Source organism: Bos grunniens, chromosome 15 (assembly GCF_055505025.1).
Source record: "Bos grunniens cultivar Pamir isolate PY7600 chromosome 15, Bosgru_T2T1.0, whole genome shotgun sequence".
In the NCBI taxonomy this organism is placed as follows: Eukaryota; Metazoa; Chordata; class Mammalia; order Artiodactyla; family Bovidae; genus Bos; species Bos grunniens.
The window spans coordinates 26963493-26984983 of record NC_141179.1 but is presented as its reverse complement, the minus strand read 5'-3'; the positions used below and the strand labels follow the sequence as shown (position 1 = coordinate 26984983).

At 39.9% G+C, this 21491-nt stretch overlaps 1 long non-coding RNA gene across 1 annotated transcript in view; it reads left to right on the top strand.

Annotated features, from left to right (window-relative positions):
* The first annotated feature begins 2848 nt into the window (after positions 1–2848).
* Positions 2849–21491, top strand: part of LOC147357489 (uncharacterized) — a 41611-nt gene continuing 22968 nt past the window's right edge. The window contains exon 1 of the long non-coding RNA XR_015142477.1: positions 2849–3227. This is a non-coding gene — a long non-coding RNA (uncharacterized LOC147357489). The remainder of the gene's footprint in view (positions 3228–21491) is intronic.

The window sequence follows — 21491 nt, the reverse complement described above, 5'->3', positions numbered from 1 at the left end:
CTTTGTAGTCAATTCCTGATCGTCATCCTCCCGTTGTTAATATTGTTGTTAAACTCCCGAAGTCACACTGAGTGAAAGCTAATTATAATAATTAACAGAGAACTCCTGAACTTGTCAAACTGGTAATTATAAACCACAGGGACTTTTATCATTAATAGATGCCGAGGAAAGTGGAGGCACAGGGGTGCTGGCAGGGAGAGGCGCGCTTGAGATGTTCCAGTCTGGAGCCAAATCCAAGTGCCACCAGGATGCACGGACACAGCTTCCCTTGGCTCTGTGCCCAACACTGAGGCTGCCTCTGGTTTCCCGCAAACCAGCCCCAGTCATTCCACACACTCACCTTCTGTCACCTTGTCTGAGAGGGCCCAACGTTCCCCACCCACAATGCACTCTCCTACACATTCACATACTTACAAGCAAGCAGCTTCTCTACCGGGGCCTTTATATTCATTCAGTCATTCATGCACCAAAATCTTTTTTTTTTTTTGAAATATAGTTGAGTTATAATGTTGTGTTAATTTTACGCATTGAAATCTTATTGAGCATTTACTAAGTACCTGAACTTACTTTAGGCATCAAAGATAAAAATTGTGAATAAAATACAATACCTGGAGACTTTCCTGGCAGTCCATTGGTCAAGACTTCACCTTCCAAAGCAGGGGGTGTGGGTTCGGTTCCTGGGGAGATAAAATTGCACATGCCTTGAGGCCAAAAAATCAAAACATAAAACAGGAACAGTACTGTAACAAATTCAATAGAGACTTTTTTTAAAAAGATGCAATTCCGGACTTCAAAAATTTGTAGTCTAATGAATAAAAGGTGAGGATTCAAAAAGAGCCCTTTAAAATACAATAAACACTTATTATTGTTCCAATGAAGGCACATGCAAAGTGCAATGTGAGAACGGAAATAAGGTTTATAAACCTGTCAGAAGAGGGACTGACCCTGGTATCAAACCAATATAGAACCTGAAATCCTGTTTCTAAAGCAGCGGCTCTGATCATTTATTATTCCTAAATGCCTTTAAGAACATGCTGGAAGCCATGGCCTTTCACTCCAGAAATGAGTTCAGTCATTTTTGCTTAAATGCAAGATTGTTCCTGGAATTTCAACTCTTTACGGAGACCCTGAAGTCCATTCTAGCTCTACTGGGGGAGCCCATCCTTCACTATGCTAAAATCTGCTTTTGTAAGCACTGAACACTGCCCAGTACATAGTAGGTACTCAATAAGAAACAGCTTTGATTATATTCTTACTACCTCATGTTCTTAATGGAAGAACTTTATAAGATAAAGTATGAGGAAGTACTTCACTAGCTCCAAAGAATAAGGTGCAAGTTGGTTACTATTATTGACAAACACTGGTTGATTCAGTCTGGTCACTGTCCTGTGTGCCCAGAGGCAGCACCCATCATGGCTTCCCCTCCACATTCCCAGGGCAGAGAAGCAGCCTCAGCATTTCCTTGAAGAAAAGATTCTTTCTCCCTTCTCCAAAGCTGCCCTAAGGCATCAAGGTGCCTGAGCGCTTCCCCACAAAAGCCTTAGGAAGAGCCTGGCTTCCCCCGACCCTCCCCCAGACTATGGGCGGGATAAATTCTGCTCTGCTCCTGAGCGTGGTTTCCCCTCCCTGCCACTGACGTGGTCATTAATAGAAACTGCTGCGGAGGGGTGGCTTGGAAACCTCTGCTGGCCTTCATCCCCCAGCAATTTCCCCAATTAGACCAGCAATCTAAATATAAAACCACTCTCTTGTGAGGCAAACATCATCTCAAGACAAGGTCTTCAGGATGCTCTTCTAAACAGATTACTTCTTCCAAGTCCTATCTAAATCCAAATGTGGGAAGTATCATAAAAAACAATTCTGCAGAGTCAGCTCAAAGGCCACCCCAGGGCCAGGTCTTAGGGTACAAAGGGGAACTTGGGCCCTCCGAGGGACCCTGGTGACCCAGGAGGAGTGGGGGAGATGCTGGCTGGCAGCCTGTTCCGTGTCCCAGCTGGGCTCCCTTTGAAATTTGGGGGCTTCTGCTGGCCGGCTGAAAAGGGCCAAATGGGTTCAAGTTAGGGCAAGATTGGGCTGGCTTCGAAGTCCCAGGCCAGAGTGTATTTTTAGCCCAAGTTCAAAAAATTGTCAGAAAAACTCGCAAGGGCTCCAGGGCCAACAGCAGCTTTTGGTTTTGGCTGGAACGAGAGGGACAGAAACCACACGCCTCAGAGGGACACAGAAAGCGGGCTGGGGGTGGGTGACCAGGATGTCCTGGGGCCTTGCTGCGAAAAGAGTGGAGGTCTCTGTGAAGGACCCAGGAAGCTGGAAGAGCAGATAGAAGTCAGGATGCTCCGCCAAAGTGTCCCCACTTCCCCACAAATTCTGTGTCTCCTCTGCTGCAAGGGAGAGGGTCAGGCCAGGTTAGCTTTATCTGGGTCGCTTCTTGCCAGAGCCGCAAAAGACCAGTTTCCTCCGCGAGAGCTTTTGTTTTCTGAAGAGGCTGCGGCTCATCCCGGGAGGAGCCATTGTTTCTGCAGAGGATTTTTAGATCAGCCGCTGGCTTTTGGCGCCCTTCTCCTCCAAGTTCTCCCCCATTCTTTTTGTGCGGGGCCCGCTTTCCTGGACATAAACAACAAATGGTCCTATTCACCCTGGAGATAAGATTGTGCTTCTCCCAAAGTCACCGCTGTCCTCTCACTGCCTCTGGAACTGTTTGAATAATGAGGCTCCTGGAGAATTCATGTTGTTTTATCCTTTTCTTCCCCGAGATTGGAGATTCCCTAGGCAGGCCTGGTGGGCAGTGCCTACAGGGGGTTACCTGGGGGTGGTTCACACAGGGCAGCAGCCCAAGAGAGCTTTTCTTCTTGCTGTACTGGTCCGGGCTCCATGCAGCTTTTTAGAATGTTTATATATACTGGTCTCTCTTCTCTTCATTAAAAAAAAATTTTTTTTTCTTGCCAAGTCAAACAATGGCTCTCATGCAAAGAATTCCCAATCCTCCCGAAATGGTGGACCACTTCAGCCTGAGATTTTTTTTTTTCCACCTTCTAGAAGCTGCCATGGCTCCAGCAGACTTGCAAAGGGAAACGGACAGGATATGTGCCAGAGTGAGCAGCCAGCTTACTATTTCAAAGCGTTCCTTCCTTTGAGATTCTGTCCTCCTCGCCAGCCCCCGCTGGACTTAGAGCTGGAAGACCTGGATTTGAGATCCAGCCACATTGCTTGCTAAGACTGTGTGACCTTAGGTGAGGCAATTGATTTATCTTTTTTTAACTTGCTATCTTATCTTAGAGTATAGTTGATTAACAAGGCTGGGTATCGGGTGTACAACAAAGTGATTCAGTTATACATTTACATGTATCTATTTATCCTTTTTCAAAAATTTTTCGCCATTAGGTTGTTACAGAATACTGAGCAGAGTTCTTTGTGCTATACCGTAGGATAGATACACGCACCCCAGTGTTCATTGAAGTGTTGTTTACACTAGCCAAGTCATGGAAGCAACCTAAATGTCCATCGACAGAAGGATGGGTAAAGAATATGTGGTATAGATACACAATGAAATATTACTTAGCCATTAAAAAGAGTGAAATAATGCCATTTGCAGCAACATGGATGGATCTAGAGATTATCACAGTAGGTGAAGTAAGTCAGATGAGGCACTTTAAACCCTCATACTTACTGTCTTTATCAGAGTTGGGGGCTAATTCTGCTGACTCCATCTGTTTGTGACGGGACTCAATAACAATAATGGATGGGAAAGTGATCTATGAACTAACCACTGAGAAATGCATGTAAAGGGCTCTGACCATTTCTTAGTACCATCATTAAAATAATCATGATTATTATTATAATAACCTGTTTAAGCGTAAACGAACAGCTTTGTTTTCAGACTCAGATTTAAATCTTGGCTCTGCTATATATTAGCTGTGTAACTTTGAGCAAAAGATTATTAAATTTATCTATGCCTTTATCTCCTCATTCCTAAAAATGGACATAAGACCATCTAATTAATAAGGCTGTTGGGGGAGTTTAAAAGAGAGAACATAGGAAAAGTGTCTGCTATGTGGCAAGTTTCTAACAAATGTTGTTCCTTTTTCTTTTTACCTTTGATTAATTCCTTTGGGTATTCTTTCAATGTTTATTGAACGTCCATTATAAGCTGGATCTTGTGCCAAGCACTTGAAAGTCAAGAGAGAAAGATTTGAGAAATGCAGTGTATGGCAAGGATGGGAAAGATACTATAGCAATTCGACGAGCTGAGTGGTTTATACAACCAACTGAGAGGGACAGAAGAATCCTGTCTAGGAGCTCAGATGGCACTTGAGCCCGGCCTTGAAAGTGTGCACAGGATGTCTCCAAGACAGAGACACCAGGAGAGGGCATTTTAACAGGGAGACTTTGAACAAAGGCTCTGATGCCTAGAAGTGCATGATCTGTCAGTGGCAGGAGATGAGGCTAAAGAAAGCAAGAACCAGATTAGAAGCATGCAAGCAATCGATGCAAAGACGTTGGACCTTATCAGAAGGCATTGGGAAGCCTCTTAGAGGGTATAAGCAGGGAAGTGACATGGTCAGATTTGCATTTTAGAAAATCTGCCTAGCATCTGAAGAATGGCCTGGAGTGGAAGGGGAGGCAAGCAGTAGGGTAAGAATAGAGGCAAGAACAAGAACAAGAGGCAAGTGGGATGGAAGTAATTCGGGGGACAGATAAGGCTCAAATCAGGGAACTAGCAGCAGGAAAGAAGAGGGTTTGGACTAAGTGAAAATTTAGCTTTGCGAAATAAAGGAATAAGACTTGACTTGGGTGTCTGGCTCAGGAAAGAGGGAGGGTGGTGATGCCATGAACTCAGAGAGGAAACAAACTTGACATAAATGATCCCCAAATGTGCCTTTTTCAGATTCCAGAGACGCTGGGAATAGGAGTGACCTTGTGATCAGCTAATGATGTTCCTCTGATGAGGGATGAGATTAAGGGGTTAATATCTTCAACCCTTTTAAGGCTGAGAGAAAAGGAGTACCTCCTTTCATGTCCCATCTGTGTGCTTTGGAGAGCCTTAGATAAAATAGGAGTCAATGTAATTGTTTCAAAGAGTATGCACATTACTATATTATTGTATAACTACTTTACAACTATAACTACTATATTATATGATATAATGTGGTAAAATTATAATATTGAGTTATTTAAATATTATTGGACTCATAGGGTTTTTTAATGTCGCTTTGATACTCTTCTGTGTTTTCCAAATTTTCTATCATGAACATAAATGTTATAAAATATCCTTATTTTATCATTATAAAACAAATATCAGCCCAATAGAAATATGAGCAAAATACTTGAATAAACACAAAAGAAGATCTCCAAGTAGCCAATAGACATACAAAAAGATGCTTGACCTAATTAGAAATCAAGAGAACACCTTTTAAAACTCACAGTGCAATTCCACTAGACAGGTAGCCAAATGGTAAAATGAAGAAGATGGAAAATATCAAGTGTTGTCATGGATGAAGAACAAATGTAACTCTTGTCCATTGATAGTAAGGAGTAAATTCATAGAATCACTTTTTAAAACCTTTTGGCAGATATGGTATTTACACTACTGTGGAACATAGGCAAACCATGATTTAGTAATTCCACTCCTAAGTACAGAACCAAGAAAAATGCGTACATATATTCAGCAAAAAATATTACAAGAGTTTTTATCATAGAACTATGATACCAATCTGGATAGTATACCAATATCCATCAATAGTACAATAGATAAATTATGGTATGTTAAGACAATGCAATACTATACAATAAAGAGAATAAATCTTCTACTATTGTATGTATGTAACAGTAGGAATAATTCTCAAGATTATAAGAATTCAGAATTCTCATAATTTTGAATAAAAGACAACAGATATTTACATGAAAGCAAACAGTTCATGATGTTTGAAGTCTGGATTGCAGGAAGTATAATTTGAAGGAAGCATGGGAAGGATTTCTGGGTGCTAGTAATGTTCTATTTTTTAATATGTGCACTGATTATATAGATGAACAATCACTTATATAGATGTGTTTCTCAGAATTCATTGAGTTGGGTGATATATACACTTTTGTGTATATATATTATGCTTTCATAAATTTTCATCTAAAAATACTAGAATTGAAGGGATTGTTGATGCTGGCCTGTAGCATCAATATTAAGGAAGACTCCATCTACCTTTTTCAGCCTGAAGTTGCTATCTGAAGATGATGCTAGGAGATCAGAACTGGGTGCTGGGAATAGTAACACAAAGTCAACATTTCTTCATTTATTAAGGCCTCGGATCTGAAAAAAATCCTCTCCTTCTGATAAAAGAACAGTATCTGAAAAGGTGTTATTATTACAGATTCTACAGGACTAAAAACATGAAGCTAATATAAAAACTTTATACCAATACATTTGAAACTATAGAGGTAATGAATATATTCCTTAAAAACATAGCTTATTAAAACTAACACAAAAAGAAGGAGAATATGATCATTCTACATCTAATCAGAAGTCAAATCTATAGTTAAAAACATTGACACACACACTTCAGACCTAGGTCTCTTTTGTATTGAAACCTACAAATTTAAAGCAACAATTTTACAAAGCTTTTTCAGAAACTTTAAAAAGAGGGTGTGTGTGTGTGTGTGTGTGTGTGTGTGCTTAGTCGAGTTTAATTCTTTGTGACCCCAAGAAGTGTAGCCCACCAGGCTCCTATATCCATGCAATTTTCCAGGCAAGAATACTAGAGTGGGTAGCCATTCACTTCTCCAGGAGATCTTCCTGACCCAAAGATCGAACCCAGGTCTCCTATACTGCAGGCAGATTCTTTATGGCCTGAGCCATCAGGGAAGTCCCTAAATAGAGGGAATACTTCCTAACTCATTTAAGAGGTTAGCAAGCCTTGATACTAAAAGCTGACAAGGATATTACAAAAGAGGAAGTCTAAATTAATCTGACTCACAAACACCGATACAAAAATCCTAAGTAGCCTCATCAAACAGAATTCAGGAATATATGCAAAGGAGACTAGGAAGACCAAGGGATATTTACTGTAAAAATGAAAAGCTGGTTTAATATTTGAAAACAATTCTAGTTCGCAATAATAACAGAAAAAAAGAAGAAATTTTATACAATCTTCTCAATAGAAGCAAGAACAATTATTAATAAAATCTAACATATATTGATGATAAAAGCTCTAAGCAAAACAGAAACAGAATTAAATTATTTTATGAGAAAAAATAACTATAAAAATAGCAATCGCCATCCTTTTTTAAATAAATTTTTGTTGGAGTATAGCTGCTTTAAACTGTCATGTTAGTTTCTGCTGCAGTTTCTGCTGTACAGCAAAGTGAATCAGCCATACGTATACATGCGTTCTCTCTTTTTTGGATTTCCTTCTCATTTAGGTCACCATAGAGCACCAAGTAGAGTTCCCTGTGCTACACAGTAGGTTCTCATTAGTTATCTATTTTATACATAGTGGTGTACATACGTTAATCCTAATCTCCCGGTTCATCCCACCCTTTCTCCACCCACCTTGGTATCCACACATCCATTTTCTATATCTGTATCTCATAAAAAGGAACAAAATTGTGCCATTTGCAGAGATGTGGACGGACCTAGAGACTGTCATATAGGGTGAAGTAAATCAGAAAAAGAAGAGTATCATAAAATATCGCTTATATGTGAAATCTAGAAAAAGGATACAGATTAACTTATTTGGAAGGCAGAAATAGCAAGCACCATTCTTAATGGAAAATACTGAAGATATTCCTTTTGACCCTTTGGAAAGGGAAATAAAGCAAGGGTTTACGTCCGTTCAAAATTGTAATAGTTTGAATCAGTTCTAATGAGGTGGATGAAACTGGAGCCTATTCTACAGAGTGAAGTAAGCCAGAAAGAAAAACACCAGTACAGTATACTAATGCATATATATGGAATTTAGAAATATGGTGTGATAACCCTGTATGCGAGACAGCAAAAGAGATACAGATGTATGGAACAGTCTTTTGGACTCTGTGGGAGAGGGCGAGGGTGGGATGATATGGGAGAATGGCACTGAAACATGTAAATTATCATATGTGAAATGAATTGCCAGTCCAGGTTCAATGCATGATACAGGGTGCTCAGGGCTGGTGCACTGGGATGACCTAGAGGGATGGGATAGGGAGGGAGGTGGGAGGGGGGTTCAGGATGGGGAACACATGTACACCCATGGAGGATTCATGTCAATGTATGGCAAAACCAATACAATATTGTAAAGTAAAAATAATAATAACAATTTTAAAAAATTGTAATAGAATTGTCTAGCTAATGTGATAAGAAAAAAAAGATCACAATTATAAAGTGATAACTAAACCTATAAAGAGATAACATTTGCATTTAATACTGTTTTGTACATAGGTAATCTGAAAGAGTATACAGATAAATAATCAGAATTCTAAAATTATTTAGCAAGTGACTGGATATAAGGACAATATACAAAAATCAATTATATGCTTGTATAATATAAACAAAGAGTTAGAGTATGAATTGTTTTTCAGATAATTACAAGGCATTCATAACAGCATCAGCAAACAAAATACCTACGATTAAATCTAATGAAAGATATGAAAGACTTCTACGTATACATATATCATGCAGAGCACTACCATCAACAACAAAGCAACAAGCAGAAAACATACCAAAAGAAATCCCTATTAAAACATTATTGGAAAAACGGGTCTAGATCCAATGCATGCTCAGTCACTCAGTCATGTCTGACTCTTTGAGACCCCCTGGTCTGTAGCCCACCAGTGTCCTCTGTCCATGGAATTTCCCACGCAAGAATACTGGGGTGGATTGCCATTTCCAACTCCCGGCATCCTCCTGACCCAGGGATTGAACCTACATCTCCCAATCTCCAGGACTGCAGGTGGATTCTTTAGTACTGAGCCACCAGAGAAGCTCCCCTAAATTCAATGAGATACAGAATGTTTTCAAGGATTAAAAACTAAAGTGTGCAATGATATCATCTCCAAGTTTAGCTATATATTCAATTTAATCCTAATCAAAATGCCAGTGAATTCTCCCTTCTTTCTTGTTTTCTTTTTGAAATGGAAAATATTATTCTAAAATCCATATGGAAGTGCAAAAGGTCAAGAAGCTAAGACATTCTTGACAAAGAACAAAAAAGTAGAACATATCATTAAGTGACAATAATTAAGACAGCATAGTATTAGCACAAAGATAGACAAATAGGCCAATGGAACAGAAAAGAGTCCAGAAACTACTATGTATGTATGATCATTGGGTCTGACACTGCAGAATAGTAGAGATAACACAGTGTTTTCTTTAATGCTGTTAGACCCTTGGATATCCATATAGAACAAAATAAAACTTGATTTTTATAGTATAGCATATATAGAAATCAATTTCAGATGGCTTATTTATCTAAAAGTAAAAGGCAACGGCATGAAGTTTCTACATGACAATCTAAGGTATTACCTCTATGAAAATGTTAGTCACTCAGTTATGTCCGACTCTTTGCCATACTGTGGACTATAGCCCAACAGGCTCCACGGTCCATGGGCTTTTTCAGGCAAGAATACAGCAGTGGGCGGTCGTTTCCTTCTCCAGGGGATCTTCCTGACCCAGGAGCAAGAAACAAAAAAAAGAATTATTTGAAAGGACACAAAAGTGTTAAACATAAAGAAAAAGATGGATAAATTAGACTGCATAAATTGGACCTTCTATTCATCAAAAGATACTATTAAGAGAGAAAAAACAGGTACAGAGTCAGAAACATTTGCAAGCCACATAAACTGACAAAGGACTCAATCCAAAATATGTAAAGAACTTACAAATCAATAAGGAAAGTACAATTATTAAAAAAAGATGAGAAAGATACTTAATAAATGAGAATATTTTAATGACCAGTTAACAAATGAAAATGATCAAGTAATTAAGGAAATAAAGACTAAAGCCACAGTGAAATACCACCACATACCCACCAGAGCAGCTAAAATTACACAGACTGGTAATAAATAACAAGTGTTGGCAAGGGTGTGGAGCAACTGGAACACTCATACTTTGTTGATGGGACTGTACTTTGGTAGAATTATTTGGAAAACAGCTTCCTACTAAACTTAAACTTATGCATACTTTATGACCCAGCAGTTTCAATCCCAGGTATGTATACAGTAGAATAATGCATTATGCATAAAAATACATGCACAAGGATATTCATAGTGACATTGCTCATAATAGCACAAACTGAAGCAATTCAAATTCCACCAACAGTAGAACAGGTAAATGTGGTATATTTGTACAATGGTATACTACCCAGCAATGAAAATCAACTACAACTGTACTCAACAATGAGAATGAATCTCTCATGTACGTGCATGTGCTAAGTCACTTCAGTTGTGTTCAACTCTTTGCAACCGTATAGACTGCAGCCTGACAGGCTCCTCTGTTCATGGGATTCTCCAGGGAAGAATACTGGAATGGGTTGCCATACCCTTCTCCAAGGGATCTTCCCAACCCAGGAATCAAACCTGTGTCTCTTACCTCTACTGCAATGGCAGGTGGATTCTTTACCACTAGCGCCGGAAGCCCCTCATGTGTGTGATATGTATCAAAATAAGTCAAGTGCATCTAATATACTTCGTATGATTCCATTTAAAGTCCCCAAAACAAGCAATACCAGCCTGTGATCTCAGAAGTGAGGATAAGAGTAACCTTTAGGGAGAAGAGAGACTTGTGATGAGGAGGGATTAAGAAGAAGGTTTCTGGGGTACTACAGGTGTTTTATTTTCCTATCTGGGTAATAGCTTCACTGAGATTTGTTTTATGATCATTTACAGAGCTATAGTTCCATGTTGTGTACATATTTCTGTATGAGTATTATACTTCACATGCTTATTTTTTAAAAATTAAGAAAAATAAGCATGAATATCCATACTAAACTAGAAATAGTTTAAACTCTGGACTCCTCCATGGATGGGAAAGAAAAGGTCAATGGAGTTTTGTGAGGAGAGGATAAATTCATGAAGATGTGGGTGTACTTCAAATAGTAAATTCCCAGAAAATGAAGCTCCTTTTTAACAAAGTCAACACACAACCTCTTTCTCTTTTTTTAAAAGTCTTCATAAATCATGCAAAGCAGGCTACTTGCCTTGGCAGCTCCATCCTAAAATTACTCCACACACAGAGTCATGTGTCCTCCCCCATTTGAAAGTCAACAAGTCTCAGCCAAAATTGTGAAAGTTGGTAGGATATTTCTTCTGTTGTCAGTTTCATTCTGCAGCTTTGATATATTTTAAAGATCACTGGGCTTGCAATCAGAACCTTAGGTTCAAATATAAGATAAAGATCTCTAGTTTGGCAACCTTTGGTCCTGGCAATGGTTTCTGGACAGCTCTGAGCCTCAGTTTCCTCTTATGCTTGATGAAAAGGACACACGTGCCTGCCTCCCAGGGCTGTGAGCAGTAGTGATTCAAAACACACACACACACACACACACACACTCTTCAAATCTTAAGGTGTTGTGTACCTAGAAGGGATTGCCCCCTCCTCCTCGGCTCCCATCTCCTTGGCAACCTCCATTTCAGGTGTCACTATCATCCTGGTCTTTAACCCTCCTCCCTCTGTCATACCAGGAAAGAATCTGATATTAGTAATTTATATTCCAAGGATTGATTGATTATTCTCCAACTGGAGCTCAGCCAGGCGTTTGCATTTTATGTCTTTTATCCCTAATTGTGGCATGAAAGACTTTTTCTCTTGTTAAAAAGAATTTGAGACTTCAGTAAGAAGGTGGTGAGCTTTGGGGGAAGGGAGGGGGAGCTTGAAATCACATTAGCCAGATTCTTCTAGCTCTGAAGGTGAATTTGATTTAGCCCTTTTCAAGTGCTTTTTGTTTTGCTGGAAATGGCGTGGCGCAGTAGCCAGAGGGACTGCCCTACTAAACGGTCCCTGCCCTCCTAGACAGGGTTGGGGAGTAGGCAAACAGCACTCTGGGGCTGTCGATGTCCCAAGCCTTGCAGAGGGTAAAAGAGATCCGATCCCTCAGTTACTATCTTTGACCCAAAACCTGCCTGATTCCTGGAGAGGTAGGCTGCAGCCTGCCTCCTGCCTCTCCCTTCCACTTCCTGGTTTGAGATCAGCTGTGTCTCTCCTTCTGAACCTCTAATCTTAGCCTAATCCCTGACATCCCTTCCCTTTGTCCCAAGACACTGTGCTGACTTTCAGCTTGATTTTATTACGCTTTTAAAGACTGTTCATACCTTAATCCCCTTTATCTGGCATCCTGGCATTTATTCTTAGAGCTTATTTACTATTTCTGCATCTGGCTATCACATTTCAAAGCCAGAAATATGTTCTCCTATAATGTTTCTTCTTGGTAAATAAAGATGTTGCTGTCTCAAAGATGTTAAAAGGAAAGGGAAGTTGAGAAAAGTACAAGAAACGGAAGAGGAATCGGCCAAATGAATTGACGCAAATCAGACACCCAGAGATAGCAGAAAGGAGCTTATTTGTCTATGAAAAAAACCTAACTAGGGTGGAGAGAGGGGAAATCCCAAGATCTTGTCTAGACCAACAAAAAGTACCTGAAGACATGACTCTGATGTATAGGCTCTGGGCAGAAACTAAGAAAAGAATCTCTAAGATCATATTCTGAAGGTTGCGAAGGGAGTTCTTTGACTCAGCATTTAGAAGCAGCATTTGGGCAGCCAGTCAGAAATGCAAACTTGTTGAGAACTGAGCTTCAGAAATGAGACAGTGGACCTGTAACTGAGGTACCATGAGCAGCTCACACTGCAGTGAAATTCTTTTACAGGGAAGTATCAGGCAAGGACTTCCCACGTGGCATTAGTGGTAAAGAACCTGCCTGCCAATGCAGGAGACATACGAGAGTTCTATCCCTGGGTCAGGAAGATCCCCTGGAGGAGGGCATGGCAACCCACTCCAGTATTCTTGTCTGGAGAAGCCCATGGACAGAGGAGCCTGGCCGGTACAGTCCATAGGGTTGCAAAGAGTCAGACATGACTGAAGAGACTGAGCATGCATGCATGCATCCGGCAAGGAAGAGACTGAGGAAGTAGGAGCCAATCTCAAGGATGGAGCTACAGAGAGGAAAAGTCAGATGCTCTGGGAGGTAGAAGAGAACTGTGAACTGAAATACACCTGGGCTTTCTTCTTCACTGCAAGAGGAGATGGGTTTTTTTTGCTTTAAGGGGAAGTGTTCCAAATCTATTCAACCCAGGAAGTACTGTGGAAATTCACATTTCCTCTACTCCCCTCCCATCCTACAGTCTCTCCTTTCTCCCCTTTTCATCTGAATATGGACATGATTCCCCAGGCTCCACCTTCTGGTCCAAATCTCCTCATCCCTCTCCCCTTCAGGATCTATGAATTTGAGGCTCCTTTCCCAAATCATTTGGTTGGAAAGAAATGACTTCTTGCAGCATTCACATTAAAATTTGAAGATGAGGAAGAAAAAGAGAGGGAAAAAAAGTAGCTAAATTAGCAATGTTCACTCAGCGTGATTTTGCTTTAATCCAGGCTTGTGAGCTTGACAGGGCTCAGAATAAACGAATGCAGATGTGTCCATCACACCAGCAGATATATTACTACTAATCCCAGACAAGACGGTAAAAACACATCACGCCTGGCCCCCACTCTGTTTCCCTCTTAATCCGCTTCTAATTGCACTGGGCATGCTGCCTGCACACCTCTGTCCCCCCAGGCAGTGCCAGTGCTCCTCTGGCTTCCACTCTCTCCCCAGAAGAGGCTGGTGTCATGTCAAAGGGACTCTTTTTGCAGAGTTAGAGCAGCCACAGAAATCTGGGGTTTGCCTGTGGTTGAAGAAGATGTAATAGGAAGAAATCAGATGAGGGCCCAGAAGTGGAATCCTGGTGTCAGTTCTCACAATTAGCTGTTAGAGAGGGTTAGAGGAGACAGTTTATGTACAAGTTATTTATCTAATTCCTGACGCATAGTAAGCTGGGTAAAAGTTACCCTCTTTAAATAGTAGCTATCATTTATTGACTGCCTACTCTGTGTAATGCAGGCTTCCCTGGTGGCTCAGTGGTAAAGAATCCACCTGGCAATGCAGGAGACGAGGGTTCAATCCTTCAGACCTAAAGATCCCCCAGAGAAGAAAATGTCAACCCACTCAAATATTCTTGCCTAGAAAATCCCATGGACAGAGGAGCCTGGCTGGCAAAAAAGTCAGACGCAACTTAATGACTAAACCAACACCACCACTCTATGTCATGCGCACTGACTAATCCAAAAAAAAAAAAAAAAAGTACATTTAAATAATGCTTGTGAGTAAGTGAAAATCACTCAGTCGTGTCCGACTCTTTGTGACCCTGTGAGGAGCAGCCGTGAAGAGATACCCCACGCCCAAGGTAAGAGAAACCCAAGTAAGATGGTAGGTGTTGCAAGAGGGCATCAGAGGGCAGACACACTGAAACCATACTCACAGAAAACTAGTCAATCTAATCACACTAGGACCACAGCCTTGTCTAACTCAATGAAACTAAGCCATGCCCGTGGGGCAACCCAAGATGGGCGGGTCATGGTGGAGAGATCTGACAGAATGTGGTCCACTGGAGAAGGGAATGGCAAACCACTTCAGTATTCTTGCCTTGAGAACCCCATGAACAGTATGAAAAGGCAAAATGATAGGATACTGAAAGAGGAACTCCCCAGGTCAGTAGGTGCCCAATATGTTGCTGGAGATCAGTGGAGAAATAACTCCAGAAAGAATGAAGGGATGGAGCCAAAGCAAAAAGAATACCCAGCTGTGGATGTGACTGGTGATAGAAACAAGGTCTGATGCTTTAAAGAGCAATATTGCATAGGAACCTGGAATGTCAGATCCATGCATCAAGGCAAATTGGAAGTGGTCAAACAAGGGATGGCAAGAGTGAATGTCTACATTCTAGGAATCAGCGAACTCAAATGGACTGGAATGGGTGAATTTAATTCAGATGACCATTATATCTACTGCTGCGGGCAGGAATCCCTCAGAAGAAATGGAGTAGCCATCATGGTCAACAAAAGAGTCTGAAATGCAGTACTTGGATGCAATCTCAAAAATGACAGAATGATCTCTGTTCGTTTCCAAGGCAAACCATTCAATATCACAGTAATTCAAGTCTATGCCCCAATCAGTAATGCTGAAGAAGCTGAAGTTGAACGGTTCTATGAAGACCTACAAGACCTTTTAGAACTAACACCCAAAAAAGATATCCTTTTCATTATAGGGGAATGGAATGCAAAAGTAGGAAGTCAAGAAACACCTGGAGTAACAGGCAAATTTGGCCTTGGAATACGGAATGAAGCAGGGCAAAGACTAATAGAGTTTTGCCAAGAAAATGCACTGGTCATAACAAACACCCTCTTCCAACAACACAAGAGAAGACTCTATACATGGACATCACCAGATGGTCAACACCGAAATCAGACTGATTATATTCTTTGTAGCCAAAGATGGAGAAGCTGTATACAGTCAGCAAAAACAAGACCAGGAGCTGACTGTGGCTCAGACCATGAACTCCTTGTTGCCAAATTCAGACTTAAATTGAAGAAAGTAGAGAAAACCACTAGACCATTCAGGTATGACCTAAATCAAATCCCTTATGATTATACAGTGAAAGTGAGAAATAGATTTAAGGGCCTAGATCTGATAGATAGAGTGCCTGATGAACTATGGGGTGAGGTTCGTGACATTGTACAGGAGACAGGGACAGTACAGAAATTCATTATTAAAAAGTAAAGATACCCTGTCTTGGCATACCTCCCCTCAAATACCTCTCCTCAGGAATCAACATGGTTAAAAGCTTGTATATGTGTGTGTACATATAAAGACATGAATACACATCTATGTATGTTTTTACATATTAGGTATCCTAGTATATTATACCATTATGCAAATTTTTCAAAATTTAATATCTTGTCAACATCTTTCCTGTGTTAGTACCTACAGATATATTTTACTCTTTAAACTACTGTATTACTATAGTAATCCCTTTTGTCAGTGTATCATAACCTATCATTTTTAATTAGAGATCTATATAGGGTTTGAATTTTATAGCCACATAATGGATTATTCAAAACTAGTGACTACTATTTTTTGTAACTCTAAGTAATCTGTATTTCAATTCCTCAATTTGTGTGGCAACTGGGAAGATAAGCTTGTCAATTCTAGTAATCTCATTTTAGGGTTCACTCAGTAATTCAGGTTTAAGGTCAGTAACTCTAGATTTCTTCCTTTTGAACCCTTCTCCCACAATACTATCTACATTCCAGGGCTCACAGGGCAATCATGGTAGGCGTAGAGCCTCTGGTCTGTGGCCAGCCGTGGTGCTACCCTCTGAAGTGGACTTATTTACCCGCTAGGTTGTTGATTATAATCTCTCCCACTGATAGCTGGTTGTATGTTCATCTACCTCTTCCTAGTTCTGTCAACTTTGGCTTTATATACTACTGCTGCTGCTGCTGCTGCTGCTAAGTCGCTTCAGTCGTATCCGACTCTGTGTGACCCCATAGACGGCAACCTACCAGGCTCCCCCGTCCCTGGGATTCTCCAGGCAAGAACCCTGGAGTGGGTTGCCATTTCCTTCTCCAATGCATGAAAGTGAAAAGTCAAAGTGAAGTCGCTCAGTCGTGTCCGACCCTCAGCGACCTCATGGACTGTAGCCTACCAGGCTCCTCCATCCATGGGATTTTCCAGGCAAGAGTATTGGAGTGGGGTGCCATTGCCTTCTCCGTTTATATACTGAGTTTACCAAAAAGTTCATCCTGGCAATGGTGGGAGGGAGGTTTAAGAGAGAGGGGATATATGTATACTTACGGATGATTCATATTGATGATGGCAGAAACCAACACAATATTGAAAAGTAATTATCCTTCAGTTAAAAATAAATAACTTTTTAAAAATTAATTTATTTAATTGGAGGCTAATTACTTTACAACATTGTGGGTTTTGCCATACTTTGACCTGAATCAGCCACGGGTGCACATGTGTCCCCCATCCTGAACCCCCTCCCGCCTCCCTCCCCATCTCATTCCTCTGGGTTGTCCCAGTGCACCGGCTTTGAGTTCCCTGTTTCATGCCTCTAACTTGGACTGGTGATCTGTTTCACATATGGTAATATACATATTTCAATGCTATTCTCTCAAATCATCCCACTCTCACCTTCTCCTGCAGAGTCCAAAAGTCTGTTCTTTACATCTGTGTCTCCTTTGCTGTCTCACATATAGGGTCATCCTTACCATCCTTCTAAATTCCATATATATGCATTAATATACTTTATTGGTGTTTTTCTTTCTGACTTACTTCACTCTGTATACTAGGCTCCAGTTTCATCCACCTCATTAGAACTGAATCAAATGCATTCTTTTTAATAGCTGAGTAATACTCCATTGTGTAGATGTACCACAGCTTTCTTATCCATTCGTTTGCTGGTGGACATCTAGGTTACTTCCACATCCCGGCTATTATAAACAGTGCTGCGGTGAACATTGGGGTACACGTGTCTCTTTCAATTCTGGTTTCTTCAGTGTGTATGCCCAGCGGTGGGATTGCTGGGTCATATGGCAGTTCTATTTCCAGTTTTTTAAGGAGTCTCCACACAGTTCTCCATAGTGGCTGCACTACTTTGCATTCCCACCAACGGTGTAAGAGGGTTCCCTTTTCTCCACACCCTCTCCAGCATCTATTGCTTGTAGACTTTTTGATAGTAGCCATTCTGACCGGTGTGAGATGGTACCTCATAGTGGCTCTGATTTGTATTTCTCTGATAGTGAGTGATGCTGAGCATTTTTTCATGCGTTTGTTAGCATCTGTAGGTCTTCTTTGGAGAAATGTCTGTTTAGTTCTTTGGCCCATTTTTTGATTGGATCGTTTATTTTTCTGGTATTGAGCTGGATGAGCTGTTTGTGTATTTTTGAGATTAATTCTTTGTGAATTGCTTCATTTGCTATTATTTTCTCCCACTCTGAAGGCTGTCTTTTCACCTTGCTTATAGTTTCCTTCATTGTGTAAAAGCTTTTAAGTTTAATTAGGTCCCATTTGTTTATTTTTGCTTTTATTTCCATTGCTCTGGGAGGTGGGTCATAGAGGATCTTGCTGTGATTTATATCAGAGAGTGTTTTGCCTATGTTTTCCTCTAGGAATTTTATAGTTTTTGGTCTTACATTTAGATCCAATAACATTTTTTAAAAATTCAGGTGTTGTGGAAAAACTCAAGTGAAGTTTTTGGCCAACCCAATATTTTGAAATTGTTATTGATTGCACACAAATTATGCAATATTTTCCCATCTTTTTTTAATGTGGACTTTTTACTATTACAAAATGAAATGACATTAATTATATATACTATATACTCCAGTATACTTGCCTGGAAAATCCCATGGACAGAGGAGCCTGGTGAGCTACCGTCCATGGGGTCGCAAGAGTCGGAGATGACTTAGCAACTAAACCACCACCGCTACATATTATATTACATATTTTATAATGTAATATCTTGCCTTAAAGTCTACTTTACTTGATATTTATATAGTTAACTATACCAGCTTTCTTTGAGTTAGTGATTACTTAGAATATCCTTTTATATATTTCTATTTTTAATTTTTGTGGCTTTTAATGAAGAATACCATTTATAAATAGCATGTAGCTGAAGTTTATTTGTTTATCCATTCTTACAAGTTCAGTTTTAATTATACTACTTAATGGTTTCATTTATAATGTAACTCTTTAAATTATTTATCCCTAATATAGCTTACCAATCTAGTCAGCCCTGTCATTTTGGTTTTTGTGTTCTGTTTCATGTTTTCATTTGTTTTTTATTCTTAATTTCTTGCTCCCTTCTAAATCAATCAAGTTTATTCATATTTCAATTTTTATCCCTTTTTGTTCTTTTATTCATATATTCTTTTATTATTCTTTTATATGGAGATTTAAAAATGATTTTATATTCTTTTAAATACTGAATATTTCAGTATTTATCCTTAATTTATTACAGTGTATTTAAATTAATGCTTATGTGAATTTTTAAACCATGCAATACCCTTACAACAGTTTAATTCAATGAGTTCCCCTTCATTCTCTTTGTATTACTGTTGTCCAGTAGTTTAGTTCTATATGTTTTAAATCTGGCATGTGTTTTAAATTTGCCTTTCAATGCAGAGGGTGCGGGTACAATCTCTGGTCTGGGAGCCAAGATCCCACATGCCTTGCAGCCAAAAAACTGAAACATAAAATAGAATCAATATTGTAACAAATTCAATAAAGGCTTTAAAGATGGTCCTCATTTAAAAAATTCTTTAAAAAAATTAATATGACTATATTTAACTACCTTGCTGCAAAATTCAGACTTAAATTTAAGAAAGTAGCAGACCATTCAGGTATGACTTAAATCAAATCCCTTATGATTATACAGTGGAAGTGACAAACAGATTCAAGGGATTAGATCTGATAGATAGAGTGCCTGAAGAACTATGGATGAAGGTTCATAACATTGCACAGGAGGTGGTGATCAAAACCATCCCCAAGATGAAGAAATACAAAAAGGTGTCTGAGGAGGCCTAACAAATAACTGAGAAAAGAAGAGAAGCAAAAGGCAAAGGAGAAAAGGAAACATATACCCATCTAAATGCAGAGTTCCAAAGAATAGCAAGTAGAGATAAGAAAGACTTCCTCGGTGATCAATGCAAAGAAATAGAAGAAAACAATAGAAGGAGAAAAACTAGCAATCTCTTCAAGAAAATTAGAGATAACAAGGGAATATTTCAGACAAAGATGGGCACAATAAAGGACAGAAACAGTATGGATCTAACAGAAGCAGAAGATATTAAAAAAAAAAGGTGGCAAGAATACACAGAGCTATACAAGAAAGATCTTCATGACCCAGATAACCACGATGGTGTGATCACTCACCTGGAGCCAGACATCCTGGAGTGCAAAGTCAAGTGGGCCTTAGGAGGCATCACTACAAACAAAGATATTGGAGGTGATGGAATTCCAACTGAGCCACTTCAAATCCTAAAAGATGATGCTGTTAAAGTGCTACACTCAATATGCAAGCAAATTTGGAAAATTCAGCAGTGGCCACAGGACTGAAAAAGGTCAGTTTTCCTTCCAACCCCAAAGGAAGGCAATGCCAAAGAATGTTCAAACTACTGCACAAATGCACTCATCTCACATGCTAGCAAAGTAATGCTCAAAATTCTCCAAGCTGGGCTTCAATAGTACATGAACTTCCAGATGTTCAAGCTGGATTTAGAAAAGGCAGAGAAACAAGAGATCAAACTGTCAACATCTTTTGGATGATAGAAAAAGCAAGAGAATTCCAGGAAAACATCTAATTCTGCTTCACTGACTACACTAAAGCCTTTGACTGTGTGAGTGAAAGTTTCTCAGTCATGTGTGACTCTTTGCGACTCCATGGACTATACAGTCTATGAGATTCTCCAGGCCAGAATACTGGAGTGGATAGCCATTCCCTTTTCCAGGGAATCTTCCCAACCCAGGGTTCGAACCCAGGTCTCCTGCATTGCTGGCCAATTCTTTACCTGCCACCAGGGAAGCCCTTTGATTGTGTGGATGACAACAAAATGTGGAAAATTCTTCTAGAGATGAGAATACCAGACCACCTTACCTGGCTCCTGAGAAATCTGTATTCAGGTCAAGAAGCAACAGTTAGAACCAGACATGGAACCAGAACATGGTTCCTAATTGGGAAAGGAGCATGTTAAGGCTGTATATTGTCACCCTGCTTATTTAACTTGTATGCAGAGTACATCGTGCAAAATGCCGGGTGGGATGAAGCACAAGCTGGAATCAAGAGAGCCGGGAGAAATATCAATAATGTCAGATATGCAGATGACCCCATCCTTATGGCAGAAAGCAAAGAGGAGCTAAAGAGCTTCTTGATGAAAATGAAAGAGGAGACTGAAAAAGCTGGCTTAAAACTCAACTTTCAAAAAATTAAAGTCATGGCATCCAGTCCCATTGCTTCATGGCAGATAGATAGGGAAACGACGGAAACAGTGACAGCTTTTATTTTCTTGGGCTCCAAAATCTCTGCAGATGGTGACTGCAGCCATGAAATTAAAACACGCTTGCTCCTTGGAAGAAAAGCTATGACCAATCTAGACAACATATTAAAAAACAGAGACATTACTTTACCAACAAAGGTCCATATAGTCAAAGCTATAGTTTTTCAAGTAGTCATGTATGGATGTGAGATTTGGACCATAACAAATGCTGAATGCCAAAGAATTGATGCTTTTGAACTGTGGTGATGGGGAAAACTCTTGAGAGTCTCTTGAACAGCAAGGAGATCCAACCAGTCCATCCTAAAGGAAATCAGTCCTGAATATTCATTAGAAGGACTGATGCTAAAACTGAAACTCCAAAACTTTGGCCATCTGATGTGAAGAACTGACTCCATGGAAAAGACCCTGATGCTGGGAAAGATTGAAGGAGGGA